This window comes from Pan troglodytes, chromosome 14 (genome assembly GCF_028858775.2).
Source record: "Pan troglodytes isolate AG18354 chromosome 14, NHGRI_mPanTro3-v2.0_pri, whole genome shotgun sequence".
Lineage (NCBI taxonomy): Eukaryota > Metazoa > Chordata > Mammalia > Primates > Hominidae > Pan > Pan troglodytes.
In genome coordinates, this window is record NC_072412.2 from 20,202,777 (window position 1) to 20,222,971 (window position 20,195).

The following is a 20,195-nucleotide window of genomic DNA, read 5'->3' on the forward strand; positions in this document are numbered from 1 at the left end:
AGCAGGTCAGGCTGGGGGCGGCTGTGGGTGCAGAGCTGGAGGCACTCAGATGGGGGAGACAGAATAGGCAGGAGGGTACCGAAGAGAGGCAGCCCAGTGGGGCGGGGCGGTGAGGCTCTGATGAAGGCGCCCCCTTCACCTTTCAGGACAGCTCCGCAGAGCTGTAGGCAAACAGGGAGGGTGAGCAGAGAGAAAAGAACACCATTGAGGCTGGCTGTGGGACAAGGGCAAAAACAGGCAAAGGCCACAAAAAGGGCTTCGGCAGAAGAAGAAAGGCTGAGCACTCTGAAGGTCAACGAGGAGGGCAACCAGGCAGGAGGAAACTGAAAATGTAGAACGGGGAGCTCCGGAAAGGAGTCCACAGTTACCCAGACAGCAGAGAAGAAAGGGGTGGAGATGGCTGGGCGTGGTGGCTCACGCCTGTAATCCCAGCACTTTGGGAGGCCGAGGCAGGTGGATCAAGAGGTCAAGAGATCGAGACCATCCTGGCCAACATGGTGAAATCCCGTCTCTGCTAAAAATACAAAAATTAGCTGGGTATGGTGGTGTGTGCCTGTAGTTCCAGCTACTCAGGAGGCTGAGGCAGGTGAATTGCTTGAAACCTGGGAGGTGGAGGCTGCAGTGAGCCGAGATCACGCCACTGCACTCCAGCCTGGCGACAAAGTGTGACTCCATCTCAAAAAAAAAAAAAAAGGGGTGGAGATACAGAAAGACCCTGGACAGTGGGGGAGGCCGTGCAGGGCTGCTCTGCAGCAGGAAGCCTGGCCATGGTCACAGAGCCACTCCGCAGAGAGAGATGCAGCACTGAGTGTCCCCCACCTCTGGATAGGGCATTGTGGTGCCCATGATCTGAATCGCACTCAGCTGTGTGTCTGTGGTTCCCTTAGGACAAGAAGAACCTGGCAGGGCCTGAAACCATGTTACTCATGGTTGCTTCTGCCCCCTTAACACAGTGCCTAGAACAAATTAAGCACTTATTGTCCATATATGATGGTCTAATACTGAATCAAGCTTTCCAGTCCTGGCCATATGCCAGCAGAATGGCAGCACAAAAAACACGGGCTGTAAACTGTGTTCTTAGCAATGCAGGCGTGGGCATGGCAAGATGGCAGGGACAGGCAAGGGGCTGCAGAGGAGCATGAGGTGGAAGGCCTGGGGAGGTGCCGCCACATGGGCAGGCCATGTTGCCTGCCCATGTGGGACATGGGACATGAAGTGACAGATTGGAAAATGGTAGTAAGAACAGACCTGTTTGTTAAAGTGGCGCCTGGACTACCAGAAAGGGCAAGTGTTTACAACCTGGAAGAGTTGCAGAGAGAAGGCAGCGGTGGTTCAGAAGGGAAGTGCTTCCTGACCTCACCTGGGACAGGAGATAAGACTCCCACCACCGCCTACTTCACAGCTGTGCTATGCGATGAGATCACGTCTGCGAAGACTCAACAGCTTGGAGGAAGACACGATATAAGACCACATCTTTGTGGGATCACCCTGGAGCTTTTGGCACCCATTAAAAAAATGTGCCAATTGGGGCTGACTCTAACCACAAGCCTTTCCATCAGCACTAACCGTTCAATTGCTTCGTCTGAAACGTGACCAACGCTCTGTCTCCTGCAGGGTGAATCACCAGCCTGTGCTCATTAACCCAGTACCTGTTGACTGCCAAGGAAGGGACAGCTCCAGGACAGACTAGGTCAATGTGGATGTTCTCAAATTCCCTCCCTGTTTATGGAGCACCCAGTACTCAAGATGTGTATGTTTATTGTGCATCAAATCTAGGAACTCAGAAAAATCAGCAAGGAGACCACAAGTGAAGACTCATGTTCAGAAGGGAGTTTCAAGTCCTAAAAGTGAACCGTACTCATGAGCCGGCTTGTTTATAAATAAACCCTTCAAATAACCCATGTCCTTTGAGGCTTGCCCTTGTTATTTGTCCATCAACCCTTCTTTAGCAAGTAAGTACTTCCTATCTGTACATTAACTCTCAGAAGATGCTACTGTACATATACATAGAGCTATGTTTTAAACACTGAAGGAAATGGGAATCCACTTCTAAATCCATCAGAAATACATGACCTCTGGGCACAAAGTACATGCAGAGTCACAGAGTGAAGACAAGTGCACAGTCTGGGGAATGGCAAGAGGTCGGAGCCAGGATGCGGGAGGAGTGTGTCAGAGAGATGCAGCTGAAGCCTGGCCGAGGAGCTTGGTCACTCACCTTCCTTTCTTAAGAATGTATGGAGACTAAGCTGGATGTGGTGGCTCATGCCTATAATCCCAACACTTTGGGAGACTGAGGCAGGAAGACTGCTTGAGCCCGGGAGTTTGAGGCCAGACTGGGCAACACAGTGAGACCCCGTCTCTACACAAAAATAGCTGGGTGTTGATGGCGCATGCCTGTAATCCCAGCTACTGAAGAGGTTGAGGCAGGAGGATTGCTTGAGTCCAGGAAGTAGGGCAGGCTGGGCAACAAAGTAAGAATGTGTCTCAAAAAAAAAAAAAAAAAATAGAATAAAATATTTTTTAAAAGAAGAATGTATAAAGATCATCATTTAAGGGTCCTTATCTAGAATCGTAGGTGGCTATTCCAAAAGATGGCAGGATGGCGCAGTGGTACAGGGCGCAGATAGGGAGGCCACACACCTAGGTTCACCCCTCCCCTCTGCTGCTTAGCAGCTGTGTAACTTTCAGCAAATCATTTCCTTACTTTGAGTGCCCGTTTCCTCATCTGGGAAATAAGGCTAATAGGTTGCTCTAGGGATGAAAGGAGATGTCATGCTTGGGCATCAGCATCACTTAAGGGTTAGCTGTTACAGTTCACAAAGGTATCTTATGTGTTTCTGGGAAAAAAAACATAAAAACTGTAATTGTAGATTTTATGCATGTTTGATATTTAATGGCTCTAATGTTTTACTGTGTATTCTTCTTACAATAATTATACAAAGAAATGTAATGAGTTCTTTTCCCCAAGCCTCAATAGACACCTCCAGTCTCTTCCAGCTTACCTCAGGCTGCTGTGTAAACATTATCCACGTCTATGCATGCCAAGATGTGGAAAGGGTGAGCAGCCCTGCCCCAAAGCAAGAGTGCAGCTGCAAGCCAACTGAAGGCGAGGACAGTTCAGGTATGTGTTCCGGTGTCTAGTGTGTAGAAAGAGATCAGCAGATATCTGTTCAATGAATGATTGAGTGAGTGACTGAGTTAGACTGTGACATAGGATAGATGAAAGGAAGAAAGAGCTGCAAGCAGGGAGTGAGAAGATACTGCCTGTTCCACTGGGCAGGCTGCCCTGGTGTGTGGAAGATGGAGATAAGGTACACAGCAGAGATGCACCAAGGCACAGGCTAAAGGGAATTTCAAATCAACATTATCAACAGCAGCAACTTCCAAGTTTTACTCCATTATCTAGTTTGCACACGTGCCATTCTTCAGGACAGCCTCTTCTACAGAAGTTCACAAAATCTTAATGCTCTTTGAATGTGTGTATCAGGCACTATTTACCAATTACTAATTATTTACAGAGTAATGTGGTAGGCTAACAAGACTTTGATGACTTTGTGTCAGTCACCTAGCCACGTGCAACAAGAAAATCCCTCACACACTAAATTTTTCTCCTAAAACCCTCAAGAAAGCTTAATTTAGGAAAGCTTAATTTAGGATTGGGCTAATGTCTCATAGAAGAAGGATGCTAATCCATTGAACTTGGTTACCACGCCCATAAATTAAGCCTTCTCTTCTAGACAGATCTCAATGCTGGAGTTGAAGCCATCATATGAGCACCAGATTTGGCACAAGATACCTGCAGTGTTCAACACTTCCTTCATCAGTGACTGCTCCATGCCACCTGCTGCAAGAGTAAGATGACTCAACATGTGCAAAACCCGATCTCCTGCCTCTAACTTACCAGTTCTCTCAGGGCTCCCAACCTTGGAAGCATCTTGACTTTGAGATTTCATTCACATCTCACATTCAGTCCAGAAGCATTTTTTTTCTACCTACATTAGAGTGGTAGAAGATTTTTTTTTTTTTTGAGACAGAGGCTCGTTCTGTCCCCCAGGGTGGAGTACAGTGGCGTAATATTGGCTCACTGAAATTTCATCTCCCAGATTCAAACAATTCTCCTGCCTCAGCTTCCTGAATAGCTGGGATTACATGCATGAACCACCACCATACCTGGCTAATTTTTGTATTTTTAGTAGAGGTGGCGTTTCGCCATGTTGGCCAGGCTGGTCTCGAACTCCTGACCTCAGGTGATCCACCTGCCTCAGCTTCCCAAGGTGCTGGGATTATAGGTGTGAGACACCGTGCCTGGGCTGATAGAAGATTCTGGATACTTTGAAGGCAGAACTGATACTATTATTCACACTCCGTATCAAATTCAGCAAAACCTGACATGGCATAAACTCTATGCCTCACAGTTTGGGGAGCCACAATGGTTACAAAATAAGAGTCTGACGGGCTCTTACCTGGAGCCCTTATCTGCTACCCTCTGGGCTATTCTTGCAGATTCATAAATATTAAATGAAAAATTATTTTGTCAGATTGGCTGTAGAATAGAAGCTAGTAGGGCTAAATACTATGGCACAAAGGACAGACACCCCGAGGGGCCTGGCAGCCTCGTCTCTTCTGGAGAGCGGTGACATGCACTGCAGTGGGCTAGTCTCAGCTTCGGGTGGTGGCCCTGGACCAGATAGAAGGAATTCTTCCCACTCCATTAAAGCAGAGCTCCTCAAGAGGTTTTCTGCCTCATGGCTAAAACTAAGAGATTGGGGAGGGACTGAGAAGGGCAAGATAAACTGAGGTTTCACTGGTTTACTGCTGCTACTGACAGCTCTTGTAAAACTCCACTTTAGGTGTGTAAATTACATATGAATAAAGCAGTTTTGAACATCTGTACCTTAGGTATCTTTCCCAAGAGATTTCTCCTCTTACATTTTGTCAACAAATTGATGTTCGCTTAAAACTGGACCTAACCATTACGAAGCCTGGAAAATGTGAGATTTGCCCATATGCTATCTGATATAGAAAGGACTGCAAAAGAGGCACTTTAACAAAACGGCGAGGTGGCTGAGGGGTGGGACAGCTGCCAGTATCAGGCCCTGCCAGTATCTTGAGGCTGGTCCTCTCAATTGCAAGGACCACACCCCAGCTCCAAACCTCCCCATGGGATGGTCCAGGCCTCTGTTGCAGGTACATCACCATTTAATGATCTTCTCTGCTGTCCCTCGGGGAAGCTGGCCTCACCCAGCTCTCCAGCTGCTGACCAGCTGCCAGACAGCCTAGCATGGGCTCCTGACACACCCTCTGCTTCTCTTGGCTTGGTCCCCTTCTACTAAGCACAGGGCTTACGAGGACGGGTGGGAACTGGAAGACACTCCTTCAATCTACCGCTCAGCTCTTAGCAAGGCAGGAGCTGGGCTTGCAATGTCTAAGCAGCAGAAGTATTTCACGTGCATTGCCATGTGAATGCAAGTAATTTAAATGCAGTGACAATTATTATGTATGAGGGAAGGAATTTCCTATGGAGATCATCCCCCACTCAGCCCTTCCTGGTAAGGAAGCATTTTTCAAGCCTTAGCAAAACCATATCCTAAAGTTTTAACATTCCAACTATGAGGTTTGGCTGAAAAAGTAGAAACGGAGCACTCTGGCCCTATCGTGTCTGCGTGGGCCTCTGTCTGTGTCTGCCTGTCTCTCAGGCTTTCTCAGGTAACTTCCACTTAAGTTGTAGCTGACGCCTGTAATCCCAGGGCTTTGGGAGGCCAAGGTAGGATCGCTTGAGGCCAGGAGTTCAAGACCAGCCTGGGCAAGACCCGCATGTTTGTAAAAAGTGAGAAAATTAGCTGGGCATGGTGGTGGGTGCCTGTAGTTCCAGCTTCATGGGAGGCTGAGGCAGGAATCACTTTGAACCTGGGAGGTGGAGGCTGCAGTGAGCTGAGATCATGCCACTGCACTCCAGCCTGGGACACAGAGCAAGAGACCCTGTCACAAACAAACAAACAAACAAAAATTAATTAATTAATTAAATTAAGAAAAAACAAAGACTGAGGGAGAGAAGAGGATGAGAGGGGCCAGTTGGCTGGCAGAGGAGGCTGCACTGTCTCTGGCAGGATCCTGTGCTTGCTTGGAGGATTGCCAGCAGGGTGGTCTTCAAAAGAATCTCTGACCCAAAGGCCTAGATTTTTTTATGAGAACACAGGAGCCGAGGAGCTGGAATTTCCAAAGGGTGTTCCAACCCCACCCCCACGGAAAGGCCCCTGGAAGAATGAGGCCCTCAGGGCCCAGGGCTCCTCTAACCGCCCCACCATTGCGTGCCCCTCCCCTGAGCGCGGCGCTCCCGGCGATCTTGGGCAGGTGGGGCCCCATGGCCTTGTCAATGCGGGGCGAGGCGGGGCGGGGCCCGACAACCTTGGGCTGGTGGGGCAGAGCCCCGTGACCTTGTCCACACGGGGCGGGGGCCGCAGCGACATTGTGCACGCCGGGTGGGGGCCCTGCGACATTGTCCACGACCTTGTGCACGCGGGGCGGGGGCCCTGGCGACGTTGTCCACGCAGGGTAGGAGTCCCGGTGACCTTGCGCACACGGCGCAAGGGCCCTGGTGACCTTTTCCACGACCTTGTCCACGCAGGACAGGGATCCCCGCGACCTTGTGCACGCAGGGCGGGGGTTCTGGCGACCTGGTCCACAACCTTGTCCACGCGAGGCAGGGGCCCCGGCGACCTTGGGCAGGCGCAGCACGTGCCGTGTGCGAGCCAATTGTGACTGGAAAACAGGTGGAGGACAAATGGAAGAAGTGGCCTTTGGAGTTTAAATGTCTGTGTGCTTGAAGAAAATGAGTCGCCACCTTGCGCGGATGCAGCAGAAGCTCCAGCCCCAGCCGTGGCCGCCTCCCACCGCTGGTGGCGCCGCAGGCCCCCGAACCTTGGTAAACCAGACACGCGCCCGGAGGACACCTGCTCGGCACATACAGGTACAAACCATACGTCTTTTTGAAACGAATGAAGAAGAAATTTGGCATAATGTTTTGTTTTTGTTTTGTGTATTTTTAAGGGCCATGCTAATCTCTGTATCGTTCCAATTTTCATATCTGCTGCGGAAGCGAGCACTTTTTCTTTTTCTTTTTTTTTGACAGGGTCTTGCTCTGTCACCCAAGCTGGAGTACAGTGGCTCGATCAGGGCTCATTGCAGCCTGGCACTGCCCGGCTTAAGCAATCCTCCCATCTCAGCCTCCTGTAGTCAGGAGCCAGTATGCTTGGCTAATTTTTAAAAAATTTTTTTTGTAGAGATGGGCTCTCACTGTAACCCAGGCTGGTCTCAAACTCCGGAGGCCAAGCCATCCTCCCGCCTCAGCCTCCTAAAATGCTAGGATTACAGACATGAGCCAGGGTGCCTGGCCTTAAATTTGTTATAAAATAAAATGAACATGAAAAATCCTTGGCCTTGCCAATGATCACAAGACCAGCCTGGACAATGTGGTGAAACCTCATCTCTACTAAACATACAAAAACAAACAAACAAACAAAAAATAGCCAGGCGTGGTGGCACACACCTATATAGTCCCAGCTACTAGGGAGGCTGAGGCAGAAGAATGACTTTGAACCTGGGAGGCGGAGGTTGCAGTGAGTCAAGATCACGCAACAGAGCAAGTCTCCATCAAAAACAAAACAAAACAAAGAAACACTGATAAAATAAAGAGCATTTTACAACTATTGTTAGCACCAAAATAAAATCAAAAATTATAAAGATAGGCCGGGCGTGGTGGCTCACGCCTGTAATCCCAACACTTTGGGAAGCCGAGGCGGGCAGATCACAAAGTTAGGAGATTGAGATCATCCTGGCTAACATGGTGAAACCCTGTCTCTACTAAAAATATAAAAAATTAGCCAGGAGTGGTAGCATGCGCCTGTAGTCCCAGCTACTCAGGAGGCTGAGGCAGGAGCACTTCAACCCGGGAGGTGGAGGTTGCAATGAGCTGAGATTGCACCACTGTACTCCAGCCTGGGTGACAGAGCAAGACTCTGTCATAATAATAATAATAATAATAATAATAATAATAATAATGATAAATGTGCTGGTAAAACTATTCTTGGTCATGTATAAACCAAAAATATTCAGGGGTGAATATTTATTATCAAAAGTTATTAAATTTTTTTATCCCGATTTAATGATTTTACTTCTTGAAATTTATCCTCAGGCTAAAATAATTCAGTTTTAAAAAACTGATTTCCATAATGATGTCTGTCAGATTTAGGTATAATATATCAGCCCCTCAAATAGGAAAGTGTGGGATGGGAGTTAGAGGCCACATGGCCACTACTAAACTATAATTATAATTAATATAATCCTTAGAATACACTTACCACAGCCAGAAATAATACTTTCTATAAGTAAAACTCTAACAAATCTACCACTGTTCTAGATGGTATGTAGCAAAAATAAGCAAAAACAAAATAGGCAACTTTCAATAGTGTAAACAACATGAAAAAATGCTGATTGTATAAAATGTTATGTCTCTTAGTAACTATGTACACAAATCAGTTATGCCTATGAACAAGGGCTTGATTAGAACATGAAAAAAATTAAAGTATGACTTAATTTTATGTTGAAAGAACAGTAATTTTGATTTGTTAAAGAGAGCATGACAATAAGATGCTTACACATGTATCAGACTCCATTACAACAAAACTGCCTGTACTATCTAGCTACATAATTGTGGACAGATCACAAAAATTCTCCAGATCACAGTTGTGTCCAATAAAATGGCAAGATAAGAATATACAAGCTAATCCCAAAGTTCCTTTTATCTGTAAAATTCCAGGATTTTGAGGAAAGTTTGCTAAAATAAGATTTTTGTCACAATGGAGATAGGTGAACAGAGGTAAGCACATTCCACAGAAACTTAATATACTCAAAATTCCCTATTAGTACACACACGGCATGGTTTCAGGGGTCCTGGATCCTATATTCCTATTCATGTGTAACAGCGCTACCAAAAAATGGGCACTAAAAAATTTCTCCCATCCCTGTATGTACGGGCTGCAGCTCCCAGTGCGAAGCGGAATCTACTTCCCCTCCCCTTGAATATTGGCTGGCCTGTGATTTTCTCTATCAATGGAATGAGCAGAAGTGCTGCTGTGCCAGTTCTGAGCCTCACCCTCAAGAAGCCTGGCTACTTCCATTTTCAGTCCTCAGATCGCACCATGGTTGGAGACAGATCCAGTTAACTGTGTTGCAGTTCTAACCCATGAGTGAAGCACTCTTGGGTATTCAGCCCCAGCTGAGTTCCCAGTGGAATGAGCTACATGGAACCCCAGCAGATACCACTGGACCAGAAGAACTGCCCAGCTGAGCACAGCCAACCCACAGAGCCATAAGAAATAATAAGCCATTATTTCACTGGCATGCGCCTGTAGTCCCAGTTACTCCGGAGGCTAAGGCAGAAGAATTGCTTGAACCTGGCAGATGGAGGCTGCAGTGAGCCGAGACAGCGCCACTGCACTCCAGCCTGGGCGACAGAGTGAGACTCCGTCTCAAAAAAATAGTAATAAAATAATAACAAATTTTAAAAAGCCATTTTTTTTTGAGGCGGAGTCTCGCTCTGTCACCCAGGCTGGAGTGCAGTGGCACTATCTCGGCTCACCGCAAGCTCCGCCTCCTGGGTTCACGCCATTCTCCTGCCTCAGCCTCCTGAGTAGCTGGGACTACAGGCGCCCACCACCATGCCCGGCTAATTTTTTGTATTTTTAGTAGAGACGGGGTTTCACCATGTTAGCTAAGATGGTCTCGATCTCCTGACCTCGTGATCTGCCCACCTTGGCCTCCCAAAGTGCTGGGATAACACGTGTGAGCCACTGCGCCCAGCCAAAAAGCCATTATTTTTAAGTCACTAAAAATTCTGGGATGGTCTGAGATGGTTGGTCACACAACAGTAGATAATTGATAACTGGTTCTACTTTGCTCTCTGCTATGTATAATCTGGACAAATATGCCCATCTTTTAAAAAATTAACTAACTAATTAACTTTTTTTTTTTTTTTTTTTTGAGACAGGGTCTCACTCTTGTTGCACAGGCTGGAGTGCAGTGGTGTGAAAACAGCTCACTGCAGCCTTGACTTCCCAGGCTCAGGTGATTCTCCCACTTCAGCCTCCAGAGTAGTTGGGACTACAGGTGTGTACCACCACACCCAGCTAATTTTCTGTATTTTTTAGTAGAGATGGGGTTTCGCCATGTTGCCCAGGATGGTCTGGAACTCCTGAGCTCAAGCAATCTGCCTGCCTCAGCCTCCCAAACTGCTGGGATTACAGGTGTGAGCCATGGTGCCTGGCTATTTTTTTGTTTTAATTTATAATTTATTTTTTAGAGACAGGGTCTTGCTCTGTCACCCAGGCTGAAGTACAGTGGTGCAATCAAAGCTCACTCCAGCCTCTAACTCCTGGGCTCAAACTTCCTACCTCAGCCTCCCAAGTAGCTAGGATTACAGGTGCAGGCAATCACACCTGGCTAACTTTATTCTTTAATTTCTTTTTCATTTTTAGAGAAAGGGTCCCACTATATTGCCTAGGCTGGTCTCAAACTCCTGGCCTCAAGCAAACCTCCCCACCTCAGCCTCCCAAAGTGTTGGGATTATAGGCATGAGTCACTGCACCTGGCCTATTTTATCTTAAAATTTGAATGGTTTGGTCTCCTCAGTTTTTGTCCAAATAAACTCAATTGCTGTTAAGATCATCAAGTTTTCTGAAAAGGTAAATTTTCAAATAGGTAAGATGACAATAATTAACACAAAGATTTAACAAAATGCTTAGAAATAATAATTCTTCAAAAAATGAGACTGTTCCATTATTGATTGCTGGTGTGATCAGTGAATTTTGAGAACCTAAATAAATATGTATTTTTAAATTTATTATTATTATTTTTGAGAGGGGTCTTGCTCTATCGCTCAGAGTTCGGGCTGTAGTGCAGTGGCCCAATCTCTGGTCACTGCAAACCCTGCCTCCTAGGTCCAACCGATCCTCCTACCTCAGCCTCCTGAGTAGCTGGGACTACAGGTGCGCCACCACACACAACTAGTTTTTGTCTGTCTTTTTTTTTTCCTTTTTTTTTTTTTAAAGACAGAGTCTTGCTCTGTTGCCCAGGCTGGAGTGCAGTGACACAATCTTGGCTCAATGCAACTTCCACCTCCTGGGCTCAAGCAGTCCTCCCGCCTCAGCCTCTCAAGGAGCGGGGATTACAGGTGCCTCGCCACCACACCCGGCTAATTTTTGTAATTTTAGTAGAGATAGGGTTTCACCATGTTGACCAGGCTGGTCTTGATCTCCTGATCTCAAGTGATCCAGCCATCTCGGCCTCCCAAAGTGCTGGGATTACATGCGTGAGCCACTGTACCAGGCCTAATTTTTATCTTTTTGGTAGAGAGAGGGTTTCACCATGTTGCCCAGGCTGGTCTCTCCTGGGCTCAAGCACTCTGTGCATCTCAGCCTCCCAAAGTGCTGGGAGTACAGGCATGAGCCACTGCGCCTGGCCAGAAGTGTCTTTTTAAATAATCTTATATCTTTTAAGGCCCTAAAGTAAATAATTGGTTGGGTTAATATTTGACTACAAAATTACTTTTATTAATGTTTAAATGCTTTTGTTCTTAAAGTGTGCTAAACTCTTAGCTATGGCTATCATTACTAGGTCAAATCTCCCTGTGAGAAAAACATACGCCAATTTTAAAAAGCAGCACACAAAAAACTTTAAAATGAATATAACATACAAAAGAATATAACATTCAAAAGCACTTTAAAATGCTTCTGTAACAGTGGCTGGGTGCAGTGGCTCACGCCTCACCAACCCAGCACTTTGGGAGGCTAAGGCAGGTGGATCACCTGAGGTCAGGATTTGAGACCAGCCTGACCAACATGGTGAAACCCTGTCTCTGTTAAACATACAAAATTAGCTGGGCATGGTGGTGCATACCTGTAATCCCAGCTACTCGGGAGGCTGAGGCAAGAGAACCGCTTGAACCCAAGAGGCGGAGGTTGCAGTGAGCTGAGATTGCGCCATTGCACTCTAGCCTGGGCAACAAGAGCGAAACACTGTCTCAAAAAAACAAAAAAGCTTCTGTAATGCAAGGGAGAATCAAACTTTAACAGTATACATCCTGTTCAGTCCTAGTGTTTTGTATAGCATTACTGGGCACTGACCAGCACACGTGTGTGTCGGCATGAACTTGTGTGTGCACACAGCATGCTGTTCTGGGCGTAGGAAACCAGCAATGCAGTGGGCTTCCTGGCCCCCTGCCTCCAACCTGGCAGGCACACATCTGCTTTGGCAGGAAGCGCTTTGCTCTAATAGCACCATGGGGCTGTTCAACAGTATCCCGAATCCAAGGGGTCTGAGAGCCAAGCCCAATGTGAGACTGCACAAGAGCTTCATGAGGAAAGATTTTTCTGTCTCCTTCTAAAACCTACACCAACCAAGACATTGCTGTTTTTAAGGACAACAGGTACACTAAAATTTGGTTTCTACAAGTCACCAGGAAAATAAGTAATTACACAAAATCCACAGGGGGAGTCATCATGTGCCAGGCCATGAGCATGACTCCAAGGGACAGAGACCAGCCCCGGCGTTCTAAATGCCTGGGGAAAGCAGCATAGCCAGGAAGCCTTCAGCAGAGAGCACAGGAATGGGGCACTTCATGGGAAGGACCATGTTGGTCCCACAGAAGATGCAATTCTAAGAAAAATCTGGGAACCATTAGTCAAGAGGGCTTGGTGTCATGACTAGGTAGAGGCCCATGTTTTCCCAACACAAAAAAGGCAGCCCAACACTAAGTTAGAGAGAAACCCACTTTAAAAGAATGAGCCAAAGGTGGTCAGGGCTGGGGCTGGGGTAGAACTCAAAAGGAGGCTCAAAAAACTGTCTGGTGAACAGAAAAGATTGCACACAGAGAAATCAGAGAAAGAAAATCACTTGACCTTGACAGGGTGTAGCGTAAGCCAGAGGGATGCTGGGACCCAGAGCCGGCCTCTGGCACTCCTACTGGGCAGGGCTCATGCTGGCCAGGGCTACACTGACCCAGGCAGAAGTGGGGCTTTCTCTGCCTTCCAAGGTAAGTTCAGGTCCAGGGTCAAAAAAGGGCTTGCCAAGTTCCTCTGCAAGCTTCATTCTGAACTTCCAGTGTTTTTCTGACAGGAAGAGTAATAAGATATGGGTAAGACAAAGCCCTGTCTGCTGGAGCTCTAGCAGCAGAATTAAGAAAAGAATTAGTTGGGGTTTTAATTCACACTCTTGCTGGGAACACTACCTTAGGAGGAAAAAGGTCTTCATAAAGGAAAGGAAAACCTGTAATCCCAGTGCTTTGGGAGGCCAAGGCAGGAGGAACACGTGAGGCCAGGAGTTGGAGGCTGCAGTGAACAATGATTGTGCCACTGCACTCCAGCAGCCTGGGTGACAGAGTGAGACCCCTACTCTATTTAAAACAAACAAACAAACAAACAAAAAAAACGGAGGCCAGGCGCGGTGGCTTACGCCTATTAATCCCAGTACTTTGGGAGGCCGAGGTTGGTGTATCACCTGAGGTCAGGAGTTCGAGACCAGCCTGACTGACATGGAGAAACCCCGTCTCTACTAAAAATACAAAATTAGCCGGGAGTGGTGGTGCATGTCTGTAATCCCAGCTACTCGGGAGGCTGAGGCAGGAGAATCGCTGGAACCCGGAAGGCAGAGGTTGCGGTGGGCCAATATCATGCCATTGCACCCCAGCCTGGGCAACAAGAGCAAAACTGCATCTCAAAAAAAAAGAAAGAAAGAAAAGGAAAAAGGAAAGGATTCACTTTCTGCCTCAGCTTTTCATGTGTGAGGAAAAAAAAAAAATCACAGCAAGCAAGGTGGTGGGCCAGAGCCTGCAAGAGGCTGGGACAGCTGTCATTAGTGAGCAGAGAAAGAAGACCAGGCCCAAGACACACATGCAGCTCTAACAGGTGGCCACTCTCTGGCCCTGGTCCCCAGCGCCCACTGTGTACATCCCTAAAAAAAGTGAGCAGACAGCCAGCTTAGCCCTGCGGAGACTCGTTGTGGCACCTAAGTTATATGCTATGATGAGACTGAGTTTATAAAGGACTAACTTGTGCCACAATTGAGCATTAATAGCCAAAAAATAAGCCAGATCATCAGAGCTGAAGCATGAACAGCTTAAATGTGACTCTGGAAGAGCAGACTTTTTCTGTTTGGGCTCCAAGCCACTCCTGGCTCCTGAAATTAAGTAGGCTGAATATGCGTGAAGACTCTGCTCTTCACTTCCAGACAAAGGCTGCCTGGAAAATTCTGCCGCTGTCTCCATCAAAAAGATCCACTTACTCGACAATGGCACATAGGCGTGCCTCACTGCACACACCTGTCTCCGACTGTGGGGCTTTAGGAGAGTAGCTGTGTGTGTTTGGGACTTTTTAAGAGAGTAGCTGTGCATGTTTGGGGGCTCTGGGCCTCTCCGTGCCTCCCACAGCTCGCTCTGCTGGGGACAGGCAGCCCGTGAGTGCCCAGGGAAAGGGACATTTGGATGCAGACTGAACACAGCTTGCTTCCCTGTGGTTATTTTTTAAATGCTGTCAAGTAGGTTGGAAGATCTGGCAAATTATAGGTTCACCCAAGAAGGAAGGCAGTAATCTGCTACTTTCACAAAGTGCCCTCAAAGCATCACTGACAAGGTAATTTGGTAAAGTATACAAATATTTTAGTTATGAAGTATGGTAGCAAAAACTGAAATTCCCTGGCTATGCAGTTTTTATGTATTTTTCTGAAAAAGTTACAGTGTAACTTTGAAATATATACATATTATGGGTTTAATTTTTAAGTTATATTTCCAAAAGCTCAGAATCTCTGTAACAAGTTTCCATTTTCCAACAATGCTTTAAAATCCAACCATTTTGTTTAAAACTTGGCTGTTACCCTACCAGTTGGAATTTCTTCTTTTAGTCCATGTTTCTGACAGTGGAATGTCAGGACATGCATCCTCCATACTGATTATAAACCAACAGGCATTTTCTTTCTAAATGCCAAAAATTGTGTCTACAGACCACAGCCTGTTTTCCAGGCACTGAGAAGATATAAGGAGGCTCGGCCAATAATCAGGTTTCTTCCAATCAGAGCCAAGGATAAGGGAAGGAGTAGTTAGTCGTAGGGGATGGATATATATATATATATATTTTTTTTTTTTTGAGATGGAGTCTTGCTCTGTGGCCCCAGGCTGGAGTGCAGTGGCGCAATCTTGGCTCACTGCGGCCTCCACCTTCCCAGTTCAAGCGATCCTCCTGCCTCAGCCTCCTGAGTAGCTGGAATTACAGATGCGAATCATCACAACCGACTAATTTTTGTATTTTTAGTACAGACAGGGTTTGCCATGTTGTCCAGGCTGGTCTCAAACTCCTGACCTCAAGTGATCCACCGACCTCAGCCTCCCAAAGTGTTGGGATCACAGGCATGAGCCACCGTGCCCAGCCCTGACTTCTGTTTTAAAAGGCCCACTCTGGCTCCACCGTGGGGAGCCAGGTATGAGGGCAGAGGTGGATGAGGAGCTGACAGGCCAGTAGGATGGCACAGAGGCGCAGTGGTGCTCGCTGCTGCATTGCCAGCTACTGTAGGACAGACACTCGGGCGCCGCATCCAGGAGTGGGCGGCTCTCCTGGGACTCCTGCTGGGGTTCTCAAGGGGCACCCCCTGCTCTCACAGGATCTCTTTGGCTCCTGCTGCTCCAGACTACAGCCTTGGGCGTGGGGTGGGGTGGGGTCTCCTCAGTGGGGAGGGGCAGCCCGCTGGGTGGTGTCGTTAGAATGACTTCAGACTGAGACACAAACAGCCAGGAGCCATGCGTGTGGTCCCTCCTTCTCATAATAACGCTAAATGTAGGTATTTATGTTTCACCAAACCAGGAGACTGGTTTGGTCTCCTGAACATTATGAACATTTATGAACATTTCCCAAGTTCATAAAGGCAGTGGTAAAGTCTGAATTCAAAACTTAAATGGTCACAAGAAGTCCAATGTCACCAGCAATCATAGAACTTCACTGAAAAAATAAGAGAGCACTTCACACCCATTAGATTGACAAATACTTTAAATATCTGACAACAGCAAGTGTTGGCAAAGTTAGAGAGATGCTGCATTTTGATAAACTGAGGAAAGGTGTGTAAATTGGTACAATCACACAGGAGAATATTTTGACCATATCTAGTAAAGTTAAAGATGCTGAAATCCTACAACCAAGATTCCACTTCCACCCCCTAGATAAGTTCCCCACCTTTGCAAGAGGAGACATAAAAAAGAATACTCACTGTACTTACGTCTGTAGGGGAAAACTGGAAACTATCTAAATGTCCATCACCAGGAAATCACAAAACCCATAATGAATGAAAAAAGCACGTTGCAAAATCACGTTGTATAGTGTTTTAACAGTACAACAAGGCCCAGGTTGTTCATCCCACCGCCCATGCTCTTTCTTCACAGTCTTGCCCCCTTGTCCTGCCAGCGATTTGGGCCAGAACTGAGTGCATATTCACTGTGTCTGGCAAATAGGAACCGCTCAGTCACGTGTGGTGAGTGATGAATGAACAAACGAACAAATGAATGAATGAATGAAGAAGCAAATGTGCAAAGGTACAGCTCTTTTGTACCTTGGCTCCCCCACCACGTGGTCAGCTCTTGGAAGGCAGGAGCAAGCATGCTGCACATCCAACCCGGAGCCTTGGAGCACTTTGCAAAGTGCTGAACAGCCATCTCTCCCCGACACCTGCTCCTCTCCTCTCCTCTCAGAAGCTTTGCAGAAACTATTCCTGCAAACTGCTTCCAATTTGCTGCTGGACCATTGGTCCCAAACGATTCCCATACTCTTTGGGCCCAGCAAGTCATGTCTGGGAATTTATACTTATCCTAAGGGTAAGCTAAAACAATTAACAGACTGTTAAGTAAAAACACAACAACAAAAATGTAGGTAACAAACACATATATGTGGGATTTCCAGGTATATGTGGTGCATTAGCCACACCAAATCACTCTTACTATTCTTAATTTTTCATCATAGCTGTTACGTAACAATCACAGCATAAGAAGAAAATTCAATACCTTTTAAAATACAGAAACCAGATGGAGGAACAGCTGCTACCTCCACATAACAGATGACAGTACACCAAGTACATGCTGTGAGCCCACAGGGCAGTGAGGATGAGGTATGGGTGGAAAAAGAGGCCTCCCTGGAGGTCTATATGAGATCACCTGGGTCCTTAGGTGTCCCCAGGCCCCCGCCCCAACACCAAATCAGACTACAACACAGTGAGGGCAGACAGCAAGGAAATAACACAGAAGGGCCAGGCGTGGTGGCTCATGCCTGTAATCCCAGCACTTTGGGAGGGCGAGGTGGACAGACTGCCTGAGGTCAGGTGTTCGAGACCAGCCTGGCCAACATGATGAAACCCTGTCTCTACTAAAAATACAAAAATGAGCCGGGCATGGTGGTGTGTGCCTGAAATTCCAGCTACTCGGGAGGCTGAGGCACGAGAATCGGTTGAATCTGGGAGGCAGAGGTCGCAGTGAGCCAAGATCGCACCACTGCACTCCAGAGTAGGCCATGGAGCTAGACTCTGTCAAACAAACAAACAAACAAACAAACAAACAAACAAACAAAAAACCCACAAAGGAGTAACACAGAGAGTTAAGTGAGCATGGAAGTACTAAATCAACCACACTGGCTTCAACTCTCCCCCCCTGCCAACCCCCACACACCCTGCAGATCTGAAGATCTCTTCTGGTAAAACCGAAGGGCCCCAGGGACAAACCCCCAGTCCTCCACCTGGTCACCCTACAGCAAAGCCCCCACTCTACAGGCCCCACCCTATAGTCCTTCCAATCAGCTTTTAGTACATCACTCCCAAACATGAAGAGCCAAGAGTGCTGAATATTCAAGGAAGTTTTCCAAACAAAGCCGGGACAAACAAACAAAAAATCAAATAGTGCAAATAACATGACTGTGTTTTCATAAAATTACAGCAGTAAAAAAAGCACTGTCAAAGACACTGTGAACTCTGGAAGAGCCAATCCCTCAAGATGAATCCTGAGCAGCCAACTGGGCCTTAGTTGAAATTAGAACCAAGTGGCCATTTGCTGACTAGTCGTCACACATGTACTTTGAATTCCTGGAAAACCCACACCTCTGCTTAACTTGGGGACTTTCATAGCTGCCTGTTCTTGTTTACCCTGCCTGAACCAATCATAAGGTCTGACTTATGTTGACCAATCAGAGCTCAGCAAACATCAACCAATCAGAACTAAGCAAGTTTGACTCCTTCATTTGCATAAATGGACCTGAGTGAGAACATGGACAGAAACTTTATAAAACACAAACACTCCTTAGATTCTCTGGAATGTACCTTCAGTTTACATTGAAGGCTGCAGCTCCCTGGTTTGCAAACTGCTCATTGGAGTAAAGTCTTTTTAAATTCCTTTCCAGAAAACTTTTGTTCACACATATATCAACATGGTAATGGTAGCTACCTCATAGTGATGGTGGCATGTTGATTTTTGCAGAAATGCATGCCAATTAACCATCAAATCATCTTATATCAGGACCATGGCCGTTCCTACCTCGTCTCATCTCTTTCTTGGCAGTATTTTGAAATACCTGCTTTTCCTCACTTGTCCTGAATCAAAAACTGAAACTAGCTACTAAAGAAGGTGAGTACGTATCAACTTCTGGATGAAAGTTGGGATCCGTAGGTCCCCTCCACCCAATCCACAGGCCTTAGACCTCCATGAAATTTGGACTCTGATACTTTGCTACAAATGATCTAGACATATGTTTCTCATGCTAGGAAACTCCTGTTTTTAAACTGGTCACTGTACCCACAAGTGGCAGAGAGCTAGGAAACTAAAAAGCAGAAAATATACTTTACAGTTCCTCAGGTCCAGCAACACTTTCTCTGAGAAAATGGTAATTTTGCATGGCTGAGTGACACCATGTGATGGATGACTGAACAGTGTTCTCATCACATGCTACTGGTGGAGACTTTGCCTTGGCCTAGGAATTTAAAAAATCTATTCTGCTTCTTTCCTGACTCTGGAAAATATAGGGGCAAAATACCAGCTGGCTGTTGTAGACTTAACAGAGTTTCAAAAATGATAGAATGTATTAATACAGTCATGCATTCCTTAAATATGGGGATATCTTTTGAGAAATTCATCATTAGGTGATTTCGTTGTTGTGTGAACATCATAGAGTGTACTTACACAAACCTAGATGCTACAGCCCACTACACACCTAGGCTAGATGGTATAGCATATTGTTCCTGGCTACAAACCAGTACAGTCCTCACTTAACATCATCATTATGTTCTTGGAAACCTGCAAGTTTAAGCAAAATGATGTCTAACAAAACCAATTTTACCATACAGAGGGAGAATGTGCAAACTCCACACAGTGGCCCTGGCCGGGAATCATTTTTTTTTCTCATCAACGCTATAACAAAATGATCTTAAATGAAGCATGTTATTCAAACACCTGTTGCACAGCCTGAGATTGTAGTGAATACTGTAGGCAACTGTAACAGAATAGTGTTTATCTAAACATCTCTAAACATAGAAAAGATAATGTAAAAATATCATATAAAAGATTAAAAAAATGCATGTCTATATAGGACACTTAACATGAATGGAGCCTGTAGGGACTGGAAGTTGTGGAGGGTGAGTGAGTGAGTGAGTGGTGAGGGAATGTCAAGGCCTAGGACATTACTGGACACTTTAAAAGACCGGCAGCGCCCAGTGCTGTAGGTTTGTTTACACCAACATAAACCACACATGCGTAAGTAAGAGTTGGACTATGAAGTTACGGCTACAAAGCCATTAGCTAATAGGAATTTTCCAGCTCCATCAAAATATCATGGGACCATCATCATACATGTGGCCCATGGTTGCCTGAAACATCGTTATGCGGCACTTGACTGTATTTATTACCAGGCGTTTCATTCACTAGGACCTTTTCTAGTCAAATTTTCTATCATTTTATTATAGCGTTGATGAGAAAAAAAAATGATTCCCGGCCAGGGCCACTGTGTGGAGTTTGCACATTCTCCCTCTGTATGGTAAAATTGGTTTTGTTAGACATCATTTTGCTTAAACTTGCAGGTTTCCAAGAACATAATGATGATGTTAAGTGAGGACTGATAGTAGTGTTCCTATCT

At 46.2% G+C, this 20,195-nt stretch overlaps 1 protein-coding gene across 4 annotated transcripts in view; it reads right to left on the bottom strand.

Annotated features, from left to right (window-relative positions):
* Nucleotides 1-20,195, bottom strand: part of LATS2 (large tumor suppressor kinase 2) — an 88,287-nt gene that overhangs the window by 19,295 nt on the left and 48,797 nt on the right. The gene's annotated exons all lie outside the window — the stretch shown is intronic.